Source organism: Cavia porcellus, unplaced genomic scaffold (genome assembly GCF_034190915.1).
Source record: "Cavia porcellus strain 051 isolate PalLab524CR breed Dunkin Hartley unplaced genomic scaffold, mCavPor4.1 scaffold_6, whole genome shotgun sequence".
Taxonomy (NCBI): Eukaryota; Metazoa; Chordata; class Mammalia; order Rodentia; family Caviidae; genus Cavia; species Cavia porcellus.
The window spans coordinates 4504485-4510484 of NW_026947489.1; the positions used below are offsets into that span (position 1 = coordinate 4504485).

At 44.0% G+C, this 6000-nt stretch overlaps 1 long non-coding RNA gene and 1 other non-coding gene across 4 annotated transcripts in view; both read right to left on the minus strand.

Annotated features, from left to right (window-relative positions):
- The window catches only part of LOC134476201 (uncharacterized), a 54206-nt gene extending 48576 nt beyond the window's left edge, over positions 1-5630 (minus strand). Inside the window, exons 1-4 of one of the 3 annotated variants that reach the window (XR_010047763.1) lie at positions 5495-5630; positions 4237-4366; positions 3673-3713; positions 2760-2792 (exon numbers count right to left, since the gene is read on the minus strand). This is a non-coding gene — a long non-coding RNA (uncharacterized LOC134476201). Of the gene's footprint in view, positions 1-2759; positions 2793-3672; positions 3714-4091; positions 4378-5494 lie in introns of those variants that run through there. The other 2 variants (XR_010047761.1, XR_010047762.1) reach the window with 2 other exon arrangements.
- LOC111753567 (small nucleolar RNA SNORD109A) lies at positions 3259-3325 on the minus strand. The gene has a single exon (XR_002788338.1). It is a non-coding gene; the product is annotated as a small nucleolar RNA SNORD109A (small nucleolar RNA).
- Positions 5631-6000: the final 370 nt, after the last annotated feature.

Here is a 6000-nt window from a genome sequence, read left to right on the forward strand (position 1 = left end):
ATTGTTGATATAAACTATGAGACTCAGCACGTATTAGACCTTTTACTGAAGGAATAGTAATGCCCATGTTTTGTGAACCATTCAGCACATATTTTTTTTGGCGGAGGAGGTAGCACCAGGAATCGAACTCAGTTCCTTGCGCTTGCCAGGCAGGCACTACACTGCTGAGCTATCACCCTGGCCCCAGACACTTCTATGGAGCTACACACACACTGCGAGATTAAAATCTTTTGTGTCCTATGTATTTGACTGTTTCCACCTGAGGCCTTTATTTATGGCTTTACATTTATTTTCTTATTTATTCAATCTCAAGTGTGCATTGTTAGCACTAAGGATAAAAAAGGCAGGGACTCTCACTACACTAAATATCAACCCATTCAAACCATTTGGAAAGAAAGTGTAACGGCAGCATTTTTAAAATACCTGTAAAATCTGGAAAATGTTTCAGAATTGTCCCGCTAAGTTTCTGCAAGGTCATGTCATGAAGACTACCTTGACTAACCGCACGTCAACACTGCTCTATCATTGTAATCAAAGTTTGCCTTTCACTGTCGTCTTCGCACTGATTATCACAATGTATGAATTGTGTTTATAAATGTTATTAGAATTGAAGGTATAAATTTAAATAACCTACCCAGACAGTGGCTCTTACAGAACTTCCGAATCTCAGTATTCCCATTTTGCTTTGTACCTGAAGTCCTGCGGCCACTGGAAATTAATGGCTATGTGGCTGTGACTGTAGCGTTAACTGCTTCTCTAACGGCATCTGTCTTTCAAAGCACTGCCAGTTTTAATTATATTAACAATAATTTGTTTTAATAGTGTTAAACATATGACTTAAGAAGATATCTCAGGCGGGCATGGTGATGCGTGCCTATAATCCCAGTACTCGGGAGGCTGAGGCAGGGGGAATCACTGTGAGTTCAAGACCAGCCTGGGCTACAAAATGAGCCCACGGCCAGCCTGAACTGCACAGTGAGACCCTGTCTCCAAAGAGAAAAATAAATAAATAAATAAGAAGATATCTCATACTTGGGAGGTTGGGCCAGCCTGAACTACAAAGTGAGACTCTATCTCAAAAAACTAAAAGCAAACAAGCAAATTTAAATAGTAACATTTTTGGTATCTCAACTACATAAAGTATAAATTTATCTCATTCCAGTGCATTACTGAAACAATGACTTGAGTATTTGAGTGATTTGACTATCTCACTAAAGAAAATTGCATGCACCTTACTTTCCAGCATTGCTCTTTCTAGAAATAATTTCCACAGAAATAGAAGCATTAGTGCATAAATACTAGTTTGTACTGACAAATGCGTGCTATCTTGTAATAGTGAAAAATGCTTCACAGTTACTGTCTTGAACATAAGAAACGGCTGAGGTAGACGTGGTATCCGCATCGCCAAGGGCCCTCGGGCCTGTGGATTGACCCAGAGACTTCAGGAAGTGGCAGTGCAGGGGGCTGGGCAGCGCTACCATTACAGAGCGCCAGGCCTGCTTCGCACCTCCTTCCTGAGGAAATGGATTGATATGTCAGGAAATTTTACACACACAGCTTGGTAGGTACTTTGATTGACATAGAAAATGTGTTTCCTACAGTAGACTTTCTTAAGTGAAGCAGTGGCAGCAATTGATAGCTAGAGCTTTCTCATCTTATACTAAAGTAGAGAAAATCAAGGAAGTAGGATTTAAAATCAAAATACAGAGTTTAGTCTCTGTGTTTCAGGAACTCAAAAGGTAAGAAGGATTTGCCAATCCGAGCCATTATCATTCTGCTCTGGGTTTGTGTTTTAACTCACTTCACCAAAATGACCTGAGGTTTTCCACTGTGCGATGTGGGTTTCTATTGTTTTAAAACCTATGAGTAACATCTTTGCATGTGGTAAGATTCCCGTAATGGCAGAAAGGTGTAAGTAAGAGGATTTAGGCATGGGCACGGGGGAACATGTGCATGTGGTGCAGTAAAAAATATTCCATAGCAGCGTTCTGAGTCAGCTTGGGTTAGACCACGCAGTTGGGCCACTGTGAGGACCCTGAGCATTATGAAGCACGTGACACGTAATCTAGTGGACAGTACTGTTAAAAAGTGTCCTAACCGGTATTTGGATTTGCTTCATGGTACTTTTTTACTTTCCACTGAAGTATAAATACTGATTGAAAAAGTATATGCACTATAATTGTACAGCTTAATAAATGTGCACCATACAAACACAGCAAGTAATCAAGACAGAGACCACGATCTAGCCTAGCACTCCGGAAACCATCCCGGCGTCCTGCTTCTGTGACTGCCTCCTCCAGACCAGAAAGAGAACAAAGTATCCTACACATTACCTGTTGCAAAAATGAGAAGCTGAGCCAAGTCAGTACTTAATGATTAAACTAGAAGCAAAAACAGTGTGACCGTGAAGACCTTGTGGATTCTCCACCTTGAAACGGCTGTCATTAAGCAAATGAGGAAAACCTGATCAAGTTTGGCACCACTAAATATCATCATAACACTTTTCCAATCCAACGCGAACTTTCTCAAATGATTCTTTTAAATTCTGCATTTTCCATAAAATCAGGGAACAGTTAAAATGGAAGAAACAATGATAGAGGTTAAATAATTTCGGTGACCTTGGTGAGAGTCTCCAAGAGGAAAAGAACACGTCTTAACAGTATTTTCAGATAACTCTCCAAAAAAGATAAACAGAGACCTCGGAATCTGGCACTCAGCACATGACATCAATTTGAAAGGATGCTGGCTGAGTCACTCACCCCCTCTCCGAAGCGTGGCACAGGTCCAGCCTTCTGTCCCCATGAAACATGCGGAAAGAAGAGCAGAGACAGAGCCTTACACCGTGCGCACAGTGAGCACAACAAGGCGCTGAATCAGAGCTCATGTTACTGTTACTGCGGCAGGCAGGGTGCCCTCCCTTTTGGCACAGCTCGGAAGACTCGCAGTGTACACCACGGTTACGTGCCCCTTTTTAAATTTAACTTTTCAGCTTCCTCACTTGTCCTCCAAAACCCTGCTTCCCAAGTACAAATACCTACTGCTCTGCTCAATAAAAGGGGAGGCAGGTCTGCAGTCCCTGAGTGCAGGAAAGGTGTTACTGTCTCATGGGATTGCTGTTGCCTGCGATGAGAGAAGGGAGAGGCCCAGGCTCAGTGGTCCCTCCTGGTGGCCTCAGTGGTCACAGGGGTCTCCCTGAGGGGTCACCAGGGAAAGCCAGGCTGGAGAGTCTTATTTGTGCTATGGGCGGGCAACTCGTCTGGACCTCAGATTGACATCTGGAATGAGTCCCTCAGCATCCTCAGACAATTGTGCTCATCATTGATCCAGAAAAGCATCCTCCCCCCAACAAATAGGCACTTCCACAGCCAGGCTTGCTCTGCGTGGTTTACACCCTCCTGGGCTCTCAATGAGGAACAGTAAATGGACCGTAGACATTTTGCTTACTACCTGATTAACGAAACTGTCATACCCGCAGTATGAAAAAACATGTGACTTGGACGTTCTAAAAAGAGTAAAATGTAGTTTCCTTAAATAAGGAAAGAGCACCCGTGGGGAAAAGTAATCTGTCATAAAAGTAATCTCCTTTGAGCTTCTAAAATAATGGATTCTCAGACCTGGAGGCTCAGATATCACTAACCACAGAATACACAAAGAATTTCAAGAGTTGTTTACCTCTCTTTGCTGAAGTCCAGCAACTTGTTCCAGCTTCTAATCTGTAGCAAAATAGAAAAGAAAACAAATTAGCTCTGCTGTACCAATCTAATTAAAAATAAAGGGTAACATCAGTTTCCTTAAATTATGCATCTATCATCCTAGTACTTCCAGTCATTGTCACAAACATCACAATTGCTTTTCTTTCATTTATTCACTTGTTTCCTCCTTGATTTTTTCTGAAAATAGCCAGTAATACTGTCTATGAAGCTATCCATTAGGTGCCACAGCACTTATTGCTTGAATAGGGAATTCTAAAAGTTACATTCAGCCAACAAAGATTTTATAAAAATGCTCTATGATGTTAAGAAAAATCAGGGAGGCCACAGTAGGACTACTGCGGGAACCGTCAAGTGACTCGGCTTGAAGATGCCACTGACCCCATCAGATGGCCAGTCAGCTGCCTCTAGACATCTTCAGATGCTCGTGCTTCCCTTCAGCGCAGACAAGTCCACTCCCAACGAACAAACACTCCTTGCCCCACACCAGCACCCCAACAGCTGGTCACCAGCGCATCCCATGTACCAGCACAGGTGGGCACTCGGCTTGCTGGCTGCTGGCTATCACGGCAACCCCAGGAGTCTTCCAGGACCTTCCTGTGGAGAGTAACACCGCACACGGCAGGGCAGGTGTCTGTGCGGACGTATGGACTGGACTGTAGGAACAGAGTCAGGAGTTAACCAGGACCATGGGTCTATCATTGAAAGATACGAGTATGTGTAACACAGTAGTGTCCAACACGCCAGGCCTGCACCTGAGTGGCCTCTGGGGAGGGTGCATGTCCATAGCACGGCCACAGGGTTACCGTCCAGCATCACCCGGCTGTAACTGACCAGGAGCTGCCTGATTCCAACACAGTCCACAGCCAGCCCGGCCAATTGTATGTCATGGATTATTGACATCATTAACCTCAGGGCACCTGCAAATACCTAGAATGTTGGCGAGATTGAGTCCTTCATTATTATTATTATTGTACAAAATATATTTCTTTCTGAAGCTATGTAAAATCTTCCATAAAATAGTGTTTTTGCTATTTTCCTCATTAGTCTGGCTTCCAAGTATCTCCTTAGTTTTATTTAATGTACTATCATTCACAGACAGAACCTGTGTCACAGAAATATGTAGGTATAAAAAGTATATAGGAACATCATCTGTAAAATATTAACTACCATGTCTATCAAGTGAACTAATTATAAAAATCATTGTGAGGTAAAAATTCAGATTGTGTGAAGAAACTTAAGTTTCTAATCAGAATCTCAAGGTACCAAGATGTCTGAAGAGCCCAATAATGTTTATCACGTCTGAGACACACACAGAGGAATAGCTGTGTATCTCCAGACAAGACAGACGAATGCAGACCGTGTAACACGAAGGCCGCTGTTCTGCCCAGCCCACCTTTACTTATGGAAAAACGGGAAATTAACTTTTCCTCACTATCCTCTAGACGCTGACTGTAGACAAAAAGCACCAATTCATCTCTAGTCTTATTTGAAAATGGTAAATACAAATGCAACAGGATGAAGCAGGAAAACAGAACCCACAACCCTTACAAACTAGCAGGCAGCTTAGAGAAAAATACGTATTATAAACTGTGCAGAAGGTGACGTAACACAAAAGAAAGTCTCTTAAGGAGGCGATGGACGTGTACGGAGGAGTCCCAGGGGCAGCAATGTGATCATGGACAGAAAGGACTCAGAGCTCTTCCTGAGCACCCTCGGCTCTAACAAGGCATCAGTCAGGCCGCCCCTAGTGGGGGCTATGCCGGGTGTAGATTAAGACTTACCAGAGACCTGCCCAGCAGAGCAAGGCTTTGGGCACTGCCTTCAGTCTCCCACGAGTTCACTGCGGTTCGCACAAATATCCTGGCTTGGGCCTGGAGGTTTACTTCAGTGGTAGAGCACTTGACTAGCGAGCACAAGGCCCTGGGGTCGGTCTTCAAGGTGAATGTCCTGGCTCATGCCCAAGACACCAGTGCTGCTGAAAAGTGAGGGCAAATGCTGGGCTCTCGGCAGGCTCTGCCCCAAGGTCCCTGTATGGTCTCACCTTGGCAGACACTAACCAGTACGGGTCCACTGGGAAATCCAGGCTTGCTACACTGTTGTGACCGTCACAGGCCTGTTTCACAAGTGTGAGGTCACCAGTCTCAGCTTGATGTGCACCTCCATGCTCTAAGAAAATGCACAGGGCTGGGGACACAGCTCAGCGGCACAGCACCTGCCTGGACAGCATGAATTCAATTCTAGGTACCAAAAAAAAAAAAAAAAATCCCTCTGCGTTCACCACTTTAGT